This window comes from Stenella coeruleoalba (assembly GCF_951394435.1).
Source record: "Stenella coeruleoalba genome assembly, chromosome: 20".
NCBI classification, from domain to species: domain Eukaryota; kingdom Metazoa; phylum Chordata; class Mammalia; order Artiodactyla; family Delphinidae; genus Stenella; species Stenella coeruleoalba.
In genome coordinates this window covers 13,805,433-13,818,039 of record NC_137166.1, presented here as the reverse complement: position 1 = coordinate 13,818,039, position 12,607 = coordinate 13,805,433, and positions in this window count along the sequence as shown.

The following is a 12,607-nucleotide window of genomic DNA, read 5'->3' as shown; positions in this document are numbered from 1 at the left end:
TATCTCAGTTGCCATGGGTTAGGAGTCCAAAAGGTACTAAATTGGGTTCTTGGTTCAGGCTCCCACGGGCTGAAATCAACATGCCAGCCAGCTGCATCCTCATCTGGAGGCTGAACTGGGGAAAGATTATCTTCCAAACTCCCTCTGTGTTGACAATATTCATTCCCTGGCAGCCATTTCACTGACGTATCATTTTCTTGGCAACTGACAACAGGGGACCAATTTTAGCAACGAAAGACCACTCTCAGGTCCTTACCAAGTGATCCATCATAGACAGTTCACTGTTGTTATTATCGACTCCTCAGGGCCAGCAGAACAATATCTCTCCCATTTAAAATCTCTCCTAACTTCTTTTAAAGCCTCTGCTGATTAGGTCAGGCCCACCCAGGATAATCTCCCTTTTTAGTAACTCAAAGTCAACTGATTAGGGACATTAATTAGCTCTGCAAAATATCTTCTGCTATATAACATGACAATTGTTAGAATGACAGTCCATCATATTTACAAGACTTAATCACAGTTGAAGGGAGGGGATTGCCCAGGGTGTATAGCAAAAAGGGTGGGACTCTTAGGGACCATCTTCGAATTCTATGTACCATAGCCCCTCACTTGTGTCCCATAGATTCTGATCTGTTGATTGAGGATAACACTCCATTTTCAAGACTGTTATACGCTTTACAGGACTGCTTTTCACGCATTAGAAAAAAGTACGACCAGTGTTATTTCATATTGTTAAAAAAAAGAAACAGGCCCCAAATTGATTCACTTGTGCTAAACTCATGTCAGCAAACCAAGACTTAACATCTAACCTACTTGTAGTTTCAGCTTCTCCCAGCAATATGAACTTTAACTAGTTAATCTGGAATTACCTGATCAGCTCTGGTGAAGTAATCTGCATGATAAACACCCCCCTTCCCCAAAGGAAGGTGACATGCCTGAAACAATCCACTTCATTCCTAGCTGCCACCCCCTTCTGCCTATAAAAGCCTTCCATTTTGTTGAGCTCCTTGAAGCTCCTGTCTGCTAGATGGGATGCTGCCAGAGTCATGAATTGTTGAATAAAGCCAATTAGATCCTCAAATTTACTCAGCTGAATTTTGTTTTTTAACAGTATTAATCCTCATTGGGTTCCACTGTGGTATTATAGCTTTGCCCTAAGTCCCTGTCACTATGGAAGCTTATGATAAGGAACTCTGATGCATCTCCCTGTTACTGTATCTTTAGCCACACTGCATCCATAAAGTGGTTTTTATCACACAGCTTCAGCTTCTGTTCCACCATTTAGTGTGAAACTTCAAAGCACTTGGAGGGGCCGCTTTATAGTGGCTGCACCTGGAGGCCTGCAATCAACACATTTGGGGCTTCTGCTGTCTGTAACCCAGCCCTGCAAGGTATCAGAGCATGATAAACACATCCTGAGTCCCAAATGGTGAGGTGACAGCCACTGCTGGTACCTGAGATTTTAGATGGTAGGCAGATAGTTCTGTTTTTAATTGCAATTTATATGTTTTAGAAAAATATGTCACTACTCAAACCCATGATTTTAAGGCATAAGCAAGGCTAAAGAATGAATTTAAGATTTTTTTAAAGTGAGTTGATTAGAAAGTACTTTTAAAATAACAGTACAAGTGGCTAGGACATAGCGAAAATCAAGATGGTGTTACTCCAATGCGGGAAACTTTGGCATATGAGATATTGACTGGTGACTAAGTAGTGAATGAACTAGCAGATTCAGTAAGTATAGAATAAATTATCCTAAGCGAGTCAGGCTCCAGGAGCCCCTTCGTTCTCACGAACATCTACAGAAGCCCACCAAGTGCCAAGCCTACCACGTGCGGGCAGTTGCCTGCATGTAATACAGGCCCAATTAAGCAGGTCTCAAACCAGACTCAGGCTGTTGGGGTCGAAAGCTGGAGTGTAAGGGTAGAAGGTGAAGCCGTGTGGGGCGTGGCCAAACACCCTGCTGGTGCGTGCGGAAGCGTGGCTGGAGAGGGGCGGGTCCTAGCGCCGGAAGGCGGAAGGCGCTGCAGACTCACCTGATTCAAGTAAGATGGCTGTTACCCTTTAAGAGCTGCGGTGCGGGTTCCAAGTGGGACTCCTGACCGGTTGGGCGGTCGAGGGCAGGTGTGCGGAGACGGGGACCTGGCCCCGGTTCCGAGGCGGCGCGCGGCGGCGGCGGCGGCGGCGGCGGCGGAGCGAGTCAGGCGGCCCGGGGCGGCGTGGTCCGTGAGCCGGCGCCGGAGGCAGCGCGGAGCCGCAGACTCCCCTAGCCCCGGCGCGGCCCGGGCTGCCGCGGGCTGAGGAGTCGCGGGGCTCCGGGGAACGCCCCGAGCTGCCACCATGAACCCCGAGAAGGATTTCGCGCTGCTCACGCCCAACACCATGCGCGCCTTCAGTGACAAGCTCTACGAAAGCTGAAGGTGCTGGCAGCGCTGGAGATAGACAGGTAAGAGCCGCGGGCACCCGGGATAGGCGTGGAGAGCGGAGCCGGGACTCCGTCCTGGTTCTGCAGGGGTCCCGCTCCTCCGGGCAGCTCCTCACGCCTATGCAGCCAGTGTTGGTACTCCAGGTTTCAGGCCCTTAGGGCCGTGCTTAAGAGCAGGAGATTGGCAGTCCCAGCTTTGCTTCTGACTGTGTGACGTGGGCCAAATTATTTAACCTCCTGGTACCCCGAAGGGGCTGCCGTGAGAATGAAGCGACGTAATGTATGTGTGCTGCTTAGGGCTGCGGTGAGAATGTAGCGCCGTAACGTATATCTGGTGCTTAACACAGATGCGTCCTCAGTGTGGTCTCCATCAAAACGAGCAAATCAGAGACTGGCCTCTGATGCGAGGGAGATGGGAAGCGTGAGAATTTGCTAAGGATGTTGACCCGCCTCATTTCTTACCCAGCTTCTGAGAAGTGAAGGGGATAGTTAGTTGACCAAGTGGAGAAATAAGCCAAAACCTTAAGGCTCAGAGGGCTGTTTGTTTTACCTCTGTCTTATCACGCTTCCGTGCAAGCGGAAGTAGGAATAATTTGACCTTTCTTGTTTCTGCAGTCTTATTACGTGTTCAGTAGGACCCTCTTATCTGTGGGAGATACGTCCCCAGACACCCAGTGGATGCCTGAAACCTTGCATGGTAGCAAACTCTATATATACTGTTTTTTCCTATACATACATATGTATGATAAAGTTTAATTTATAAATTAGGCACAGTAAGAGAATATCCCAATGGCCAGCATCACTAGTCTTGCACTTTAGGGCCATTATTAAGTAAAATAAGGGCTATTTGAACATAAGCACTGCGATACCGACAGTCGATCTGATAACCCTACTAGATGGGTAGATATCATATACAGCATAGATGTGCTGGAGAAACGGATGATTCATGTTCTGGTGGGACAGCAGGAGATTTCACCTCACCACTCAGAACAGCATATAGTTTAAAACTTAGAAATTGTTTATTTCTGGAATTCTCCATTTAATATTTTGGACCTGCGGTTGACCACTGGTAACTGAAACCTCGGATGACGGGGGACCACTGTATGTGTAACCATGATCTGACGTTTTGCTTTTTTTGCAATCCACAAAACAAGATGTTTGTGAACATTTTAAGATTTGTCTGCTGTTATCTTACTTTTGTATTTTTTCCAGCCAGATCGTTGTGATAAAGTCTGGTGGGTGGGTCACTTCAGAAGAGTGGAAAAGAGCAGGCTGTGAAACTGAAAGAATGCCAGTCTGGGCGTCAGGAAATACGGACTGTAGTCCTGCCCTGTCCAATAGGGTAGCCACTGGCCATGCTTGGCTGTTTACATTTAAATTATTAAAGACAAAATAAAAAATTTAAATCGAGTTCTTCAGTCACACTACCCATATCTGACATGTTCAGTAGCCACATGTGGCTGTCAGAGACCATAATGGACAGTGTAGAGTTTGGAACACTTCCGGCTCTACCGAATGCTCTCTTGGACCCCTCTAATCTAGTCTGTGGTGTGACGTTCTTTGACCTCCAGCAAGTTCCTTAACTCAGGGTTTCTTAATCTCAGCAATGTTGACATTTTGGGACAGATAATTCTTGGTTGTGGTGGGCTGTCCTGTGCACTAGAGGATTTTTAGCAGCATCCCAGGTCTCTGTCCACTAGACACCAGTAGCTTTCCATCAGTTGTACAACCAAAAATCTCTCCAGAAACACTGCCTAATGTCCCGTGGGGATGGACAGTCACCCCGGTTGAGAACCACTGCTTTAACTGCTTTGGGTTTTAGTTTCCTCCTCGGCTAAAGGGTTTGGATTTTGCTAAGAGGACCCTCACATTCAGCTCTAACATCCAGTATGTCCAGAACCACCTAGCTGCTTCTCTCATCAAGCACCACTTTCTTGAATGCTCTCTTTTCCCACCACTAGTGGTGGTTACCCTGACTCTCGCCAGTGCCAGCAAGTCGTAATGATATGTATTGCTATAATGAGTAGGAGACCCAGAGCTGATGTATAGACTTGGCTCCATAGCCGTGGTTTTATCAGCTGACGCGACAGTGACACGTGTTTTGTCCATCACCCACTCTGTTTCTCAGGAATGTTCAGTTTTATCATAGCTTGAGTCGTCGGTTGAGTCCTTGAATAGAGGTGTTCATCTCAGCATTATCGTTGCCTCCAACACATCTTGTGTAAGTGCTCTCACTCTGCAGGCTGTTCTGGAAGGGCTTTGTCTTTAATGGGGTTCATTTTGTGTTTGACATTGCCCTTGGCTTATGGAATCAGGGAAACCCCTTAGGGCCTTCACTGGACTCTAAACTCCTTAAGAGCAGAGACCCTGTTTTATTTATCCTCAGCATTTAGCACAGTGCCTGGCAGCATTTGACGGTTGGCATCTAAATGAATGAATGTTCATACATTTTTGGTGGGGAAATAACATTGCAGTCTAAGGACCTTGCTACTCAAAAGTGTAGCCCGCAGACCAGCAGCATCAGGATCCCCTGGGGAGTTGTTAGGAACAGATTCTCCAGCCTCATCCCAAACCTGTGGATCAGAATCTGCATATTTAACATGATCCCTGGTGCACATTAGAGTTGGAGGAGCACTGGCCTAGAAGACTCTACACTCAGTTTGGAGCCTTCTTCATACATGTTTGGGATGAGGAGTATCCTGTTTGATACCAGGGATAGAGGGACTTGTGCGGCTGCTTCCCACTAGCTATCTACCTTACTACGTTTGTTAGTGTGTATATGTCCATGACTCTCTCTCGCCCTGTCACAGCTCACCCTTCCCCCTCCCCATAACCTCAAGTCCGTTCTCTAGGAGGTCTGCATCTTTATTCCTGCCTTACCCCTAGGTTCTTCATGACATTTTTTTTTCTTAAATTCCATATATATGTGTTAGCATACGGCATTTGTCTTTTTCTTTCTGACTTACTTCACTCTGTATGACAGACTGTAGGTCTATCCACCTCATTACAAATAGCTCAATTTCATTTCTTTTTATGGCTGAGTAATATTCCATTGTATATATGTGCCACATCTTCTTTATCCATTCATCCGATGATGGGCACTTAGGTTGTTTCCATCTCCGGGCTATTGTAAATAGAGCTGCAATGAACATTTTGGTACATGACTCTTTTTGAATTTTGGTTTTCTCAGGGTATATGCCCAGTAGTGGGATTGCTGGGTCATATGGTAGTTCTATTTGTAGTTTTTTAAGGAACCTCCATACTGTTCTCCATAGTGGCTGAACCAATTCACATTCCCACCAGCAGTGCAAGAGTGTTCCCTTTTCTCCACACCCTCTCCAGCATTTATTGTTTCTAGATTTTTTGATGATGGCCATTCTGACTGGTGTGAGATGATATCTCATTGTAGTTTTGATTTGCATTTCTCTAATGATTAATGACGTTGAGCATTCTTTCATGTGTTTGTTGGCAGTCTGTATATCTTCTTTGGAGAAATGTCTATTTAGGTCTTCTGCGCATTTTTGGATTGGGTTGTTTGTTTTTTTGTTATTGAGCTGCATGAGCTGCTTGTAAATTTTGGAGATTAATCCTTTGTCGGTTCCTTCATTTGCAAATATTTTCTCCCATTCTGAGGGTTGTCTTTTGGTCTTGTTTATGGTTTCCTTTGCTGTGCAAAAGCTTTGAAGTTTCATTAGGTCCCATTTGTTTATTTTTGTGTTTATTTCCATTACTCTAGGAGGTGGGTCAAAAAGGACCTTGCTGTGATTTATGTCATAGAGTGTTCTGCCTATGTTTTCCTCTAAGAGTTTGATAGTTTCTGGCCTTACATTTAGGTCTTTAATCCATTTTGAGCTTATTTTTGTGTATGGTGTTAGGGAGTGATCTAATCTCATACTTTTACATGTACCTGTCCAGTTTTCCCAGCACCACTTATTGAAGAGGCTGTCCTTTCTCCACTGTACATTCCTGCCACCTTTATCAAAGATAAGGTGTCCATATGTGCATGGGTTTATCTCTGGGCTTTCTATCCTGTTCCATTGATCTATCTTTCTGTTTTTGTGCCAGTACCATACTGTCTTGATTACTGTAGCTTTGTAGTATAGTCTGAAGTCAGGGAGCCTGATTCCTCCAGCTCCGATTTTCGTTCTCAAGATTGCTTTGGCTATTCGGGGTCTTTTGTGTTTCCATACAAATTGTGAAATTTTTTGTTCTAGTTCTGTGAAAAATGCCGGTGGTAGTTTGATAGGGATTGCACTGAATCTGTAGATTGCTTTGGGTAGTAGAGTCATTTTCACAATGTTGATTCTTCCAATCCAAGAACATGGTATATCTCTCCATCTATTTGTATCATTTTTAATTTCTTTCATCAGTGTCTTATAATTTTCTGCATACAGGTCTTTTGTCTCCTTAGGTAGGTTTATTCCTAGATATATTATTCTTTTTGTTGCAATGGTAAATGGGAGTGTTTTCTTGATTTCACTTTCAGATTTTTCATCATTAGTATATAGGAATGCCAGAGATTTCTGTGCATTAATTTTGTATCCTGCCACTTTACCAAATTCATTGATTAGCTCTAGTAGTTTTCTGGTAGCATCTTTAGGATTCTCTATGTATAGGATCATGTCATCTGCAAACAGTGACAGCTTTACTTCTTCTTTTCCGATTTGGATTCCTTTTATTTCCTTTTCTTCTCTGATTCCTGTGGCTAAAACTTCCAAAACTATGTTGAACAAGAGTGGTGAGAGTGGGCAACCTTGTCTTGTTCCTGATCTTAGTGGAAATGCTTTCAGTTTTTCACCATTGAGGATGATGTTTGCTGTGGGCTTGTCATATATGGCCTTTATTATGTTGAGGAAAGTTCCCTCTATGCCTACTTTCTGCAGGGTTTTTATCATAAATGGGTGTTGAATTTTGTCAAAAGATTTCTCTGCATCTATTGAGATGATCATATGGTTTTTCTCCTTCAATTTGTTAATATGGTTTATCACATTGATAGATTTGCATATATTGAAGAATCCTTGCATTCCTGGAATAAACCCCACTTGATCATGGTGTATGATCCTTTTAATGTGCTGTTGGATTCTGTTTGCTAGTATTTTGTTGAGGATTTTTGCATCTCTGTTCATCAGTGATATTGGCCTGTAGTTTTCTTTCTTTGTGACATCCTTGTCTGGTTTTGGTATCAAGGTGATGGTGGCCTCGTAGAAGGAGTTTGGGAGTGTTCCTCGCTCTGCTATATTTTGGAAGAGTTTGAGAAGGATAGGTGTTAGCTCTTCTCTAAATGTTTGATAGAATTCGCCTGTGAAGCCATCTGGTCCTGGGCTTTTCTTTGTTGGAAGATTTTTAATCATAGTTTCAATTTCAGTGCTTGTGATTGGTCTGTTCATATTTTCTATTTCTTCCTGATTCAGTCTTGGCAGGTTGTGCCTTTCTAAGAATTTGTCCATTTCTTCCAGATTGTCCATTTTATTGGCATAGAGTTGCTTGTAGTAATCTCTCATGATCTCTTTTATTTCTGCAGTGTCAGTTGTTACCTCTCCTTTTTCATTTCTAATTCTATTGATTTGAGTCTTCTCCCTTTTTTTCTTGATGAGTCTGGCTAGTGGCTTATCTATTTTGTTTATCTTCTCAAAGAACCAGCTTTTAGTTTTATTGATCTTTGCTATTGTTTCCTTCATTTCTTTTTCATTTATTTCTGATCTGATTTTTATGATTTCTTTCCTTCTGCTAACTTTGGGGTTTTTTTGTTCTTCTTTCTCTAATTGCTTGAGGTGCAAGGTTAGGTTGTTTATTCGAGATGTTTCCTGCTTCTTAAGGTGGGCTTGTATTGCTATAAACTTCCCCCTTAGAACTGCTTTTGCCGCATCCCACAAGCTTTGCGTCATTGTGTCTCCATTGTCATTTGTTTCTAGGTATTTTTTGATTTCCTCTTTGATTTCTTCAATGATCACTTCATTATTAAGTAGTGTATTGTTTAGCCTCCATGTGTTTGTATTTTTTACAGATCTTTTCCTGTAATTGATATCTAGTCTCATGGCGTTGTGGTCAGAAAAGATACTTGATACAATTTCAATTTTCTTAAATTTACCAAGGCTTGATTTGTGACCCAAGATATGATCTATCCTGGAGAATGTTCCATGAGCACTTGAGAAAAATGTGTATTCTGTTGTTTTTGGATGGAGTGTCCTATAAATATCAATTAAGTCCATCTTGTTTAATGTATCATTTAAAGCTTGTGTTTCCTTATTGATTTTCATTTTGGATGATCTGTCCATGGGTGAAAGTGGGGTGTTTAAGTCGCCTACTATGAATGTGTTACTGTCAATTTCCCCTTTTATGGCTGTTAGTATTTGCCTTATGTATTGAGGTGCTCCTATGTTGGGTGCATAAATATTTACAATTGTTATATCTTCTTCTTGGATCGATCCCTTGATCATTATGTACTGGCCTTCTTTGTCTCTTCTAATAGTCTTTATTTTAAAGTCTATTTTGTCTGATATGAGAATTGCTACTCCAGCTTTCTTTTGGTTTCCATTTGCATGGAATATCTTTTTCCATCCCCTTACTTTCAGTCTGTATGTGTCTCTAGGTCTGAAGTGGGTCTCTTGTAGACAGCATATATAAGGGTCTTGTTTTTGTATCCATTCAGCTAATCTGTGTCTTTAGTGGGAGCATTTAGTCCATTTACATTTAAGGTAATTATCGATATGTATGTTCCTATTCCCATTTTCTAAATTGTCTTGGGTTCGTTATTATAGGTCTTTTCCTTCTCTTGTGTTTCTTGCCTAGAGAAGATCCTTTAGCATTTGTTGTAAAGCTGGTTTGGTGGTGCTGAACTCTCTCAGCTTTTGCTTGTCTGTAAAGGTTTTAATTTCTCCATCAAATCTGAATGAGATCCTTGCTGGGTAGAGTAGTCTTGGCTGCAGGTTTTTCTTCTTCATCACTTTCAGTATGTCCTGCCACTCCCTTCTGGCTTGTAGGGTTTCTGCTGAGAGATCAGCTGTTAACCTTATGGGGATTCCTTTGTGTGTTATTTGTTGTTTTTCCCTTGCTGCTTTTAATATGCCTTCTTTGTATTTAATTTTTCACAGTTTGATTAATATGTGTCTTGGCGTATTTCTCCTTATATTTACCCTGTATGGACTCTCTGTGCTTCCTGGACTTGATTAACTATTTCCTTTCCCATATTAGGGAAGTTTTCAACTATAATCTCTTCAAATATTTTCTCAGTCCCTTTCTTTTTCTCTTCTTCTTCTGGAACCCCTATAATTCGAATGTTGGTGTGTTTAATGTTGTCCCAGAGGTCTCTGAGACTGTCCTCAAGTCTTTTCATTCTTTTTTCTTTATTCTGCTCTGCAGTCGTTATTTCCACTATTTTATCTTCCAGGTCACTTATCCGTTCTTCTGCCTCAGTTATTCTGCTATTGATCCCATCTAGAGTACTTTTAATTTCATTTATTGTGTTGTTCATCGTTGCTTGTTTCATCTTTAGTTCTTCTAGGTCCTTGTTAACTGATTCTTGCTTTTTGTCCATTCTATTTCCAAGATTTCGGATCATCCTTACTATCATTAGTCTGAATTCTTTTTCAGGTAGACTGCCTATTTCCTCTTCATTTGTTAGGTCTGGTGCATTTTTATCTTGCTCCTTTATCTGCTGTGTGTTTTTCTGTCTTCTCATTTTGCTTATCTTACTGTGTTTGGGGTCTCCTTTTTGCAGGCTGCAGGTTCGTAGTTCCTGCTGTTTTTGATGTCTGTCTCCAGTGGCTAAGGTTGGTTCAGTGGGTTGTGTAGGCTTCCTGGTGGAGGGGACTAGTGCCTGTGTTGTGGTGGATGAGGCTGGATCTTGTCTCTCTAGTGGGCAGGTTCACGTCTGGTGGTGTGTTTTGGGGTGTCTGTGGCCTTATTATGATTTTAGGCAGCCTCTCTGCTAATGGGTGGGGTTGTGTTCCTGTTTCGCTAGTTGTTTGGCATAGGTTTTCCAGCACTGTGGCTTGCTGGTCGTTGAGTGAAGCTGGGTGCTGGTGTTAAGATGGAGGTCTCTGGGAGAATTTCGCCGTTTGATATTATGTGGAGCTGGGAGGGCTCTTGTTGACCAGTGTCCTGAATTTGGCTCTCCTACCTCAGAGGCAGAGCCCTGACTCCTGGCTGGAGCACCAAGAGCCTTTCATCCACACTGCTCAGAATAAAAGGGAGAAAAAGTAGAGGGAATTAGTAGAAGTATGAGGAAAGAAAGAAGGAAAGGAAGGAAGGAAGGAAGAAAGAAAGAAAGAAGCAAAGAAGGAAAGAAGGCATGAAGGAAAGAAAGGAGGGAGGGAGGAAGGAAGGAAGGAGGGAAAGAAGGAATAAAGACAGAAAGAAAGAAGATACAGTAAAAATAAAGTATAATAAAGTTATTGAATTAAAAAATTCTTATTTAGAAAAAAAAAAGGGACGGATAGAACCTTAGGACAAATGTTGGAAGCAAAGCTATACAGACAAAATCTTACACAGAAGCATACACATACACCCTCTTTAAAAGAGGTAAAAGGGGAAAAATCTTGCTGTCAGAGACCACCTCCTCAATTTGGGATGATTCGTTGTCTAAAGGAGGGAAGGAAGGAAGGAAAGAAAGAAAGAAAGAAAGAAAGACAGAAAGAAAGAAAGAAAGAAAGAAAGAAAAGTATAATAACGTTATTAAAATTAAAATTATTAAGAAAAAAATTTTAAAAAAAAACCATGGACGGATAGAATCCTAGGACAAATGGTGGAAGCAAGACTATACAGACAAGATCTCACACAGAAGCATACACATACACATTCACAAAAAGAGGAAAGGGAAAAAAATCATAGATCTTGCTCCTAAAGTCCACTTCCTTAATTTGGGATGATTGGCTGTCTATTCAGGTATTCCACAGATGCAGGGTATATCAAGTTGATTGTGGAGCTTTAATCCGCTGCTTCTGAGGCTGCTGGGAGAGATTTCCCTTTCTCTTCTTTGTTCTCACAGCTCCCAGGGGCTCAGCTTTGGATTTGGCCCTGCCTCCGCGTGTAGGTCGCTGGAGGGCGTCTGTTTTTTGCTCAGACAGGACGGGGTTAAAAGAGCCGCTGATTCGGGGGCTCTGGCGCACTCAGGCCGGCCGGGAGGGAGGGGCACGGAGTGCGGGGTGGGCCTGCGGCGGCAAAGGCCGGCATGACTTTGCACCAGCCTGAGGCACGCTGTGCGTTCTTCCGGGGAAGTTGTCCCTGGATCCCGGGACCCTGGCAGTGGCGGGCTGCACAGGCTCCGCGGAAGAGGGGTGTGGAGAGTGACCTGTGCTCGCACACAGGCCGCTCGGTGGCGGCAGCAACAGCCTTAGCGTCTCCCGCCCGTCTCTGGGGTCCGCCCTTTTAGCCGCGGCTCGCGCCCGTCTCTGGGGTTCGCGCTTTTAGCCGCGGCTCGCGCCCGTCTCCGGAGTTCCCTCAAGCAGCGTTCTTAAACCCCTCTCCTCACGCCCCAGGAAACAAAGAGGGAAGAAAAAGTCTCTTGCCTCTTCGGCAGGTGCAGGCTTTTCCCCGGACTCCCTCCCGGCTAGCCGTGGTGCACCAACCTCTTCAGGCTATGTTCAAGCCGCCAACCCCAGTCCTCTCCCTGTGCTCCGTCGGAAACCAAAACCGAAACCCGAGCCTCAGAGCCTCAGCTCGCAGCCCCGCCCGCCACGGCGGGTGAGCAGACAAGCCTCTCGGGCTGGTGAGTGCCGGTCGGCACCGATCCTCTGTGCGGGAATCTCCCCGCTTTGCCCTCTGCACCCGTTGCTGTGCACTCCTCCGCGGCTTCGAAGCTCCCCCCTCCGCCTCCCGCAGTCTCCGCCCGCGAAGGGGCTTCCTAGTGTGTGGAAACTTTTCCTCCTTCACAGCTCCCTCCCACTGGTGCAGGTGCCGTCCCTATTCTTTTGTCTCTGTTTTTTCTTTTTTTCTTTTGCCCTACCCAGGTACGTGGGGAGTTTCTTGCCTTTTGGGAGGTCTGAGGTCTTCTGCCAGCGTTCAGTAGGTGTTCTGTAGGAGTTGTTCCACGGATAGATGTATTTCTGGTGTATCTGTGGGGAGGAAGGTGATCTCCGCGTCTTACTCTTCCGCCATCTTCCTTGTTGACCCAATAGTTCATTTTTGTAGCCACTGAAGACCCTGCTGATAGGAATCAAGACAAAAGAACAAGACTACAGATAC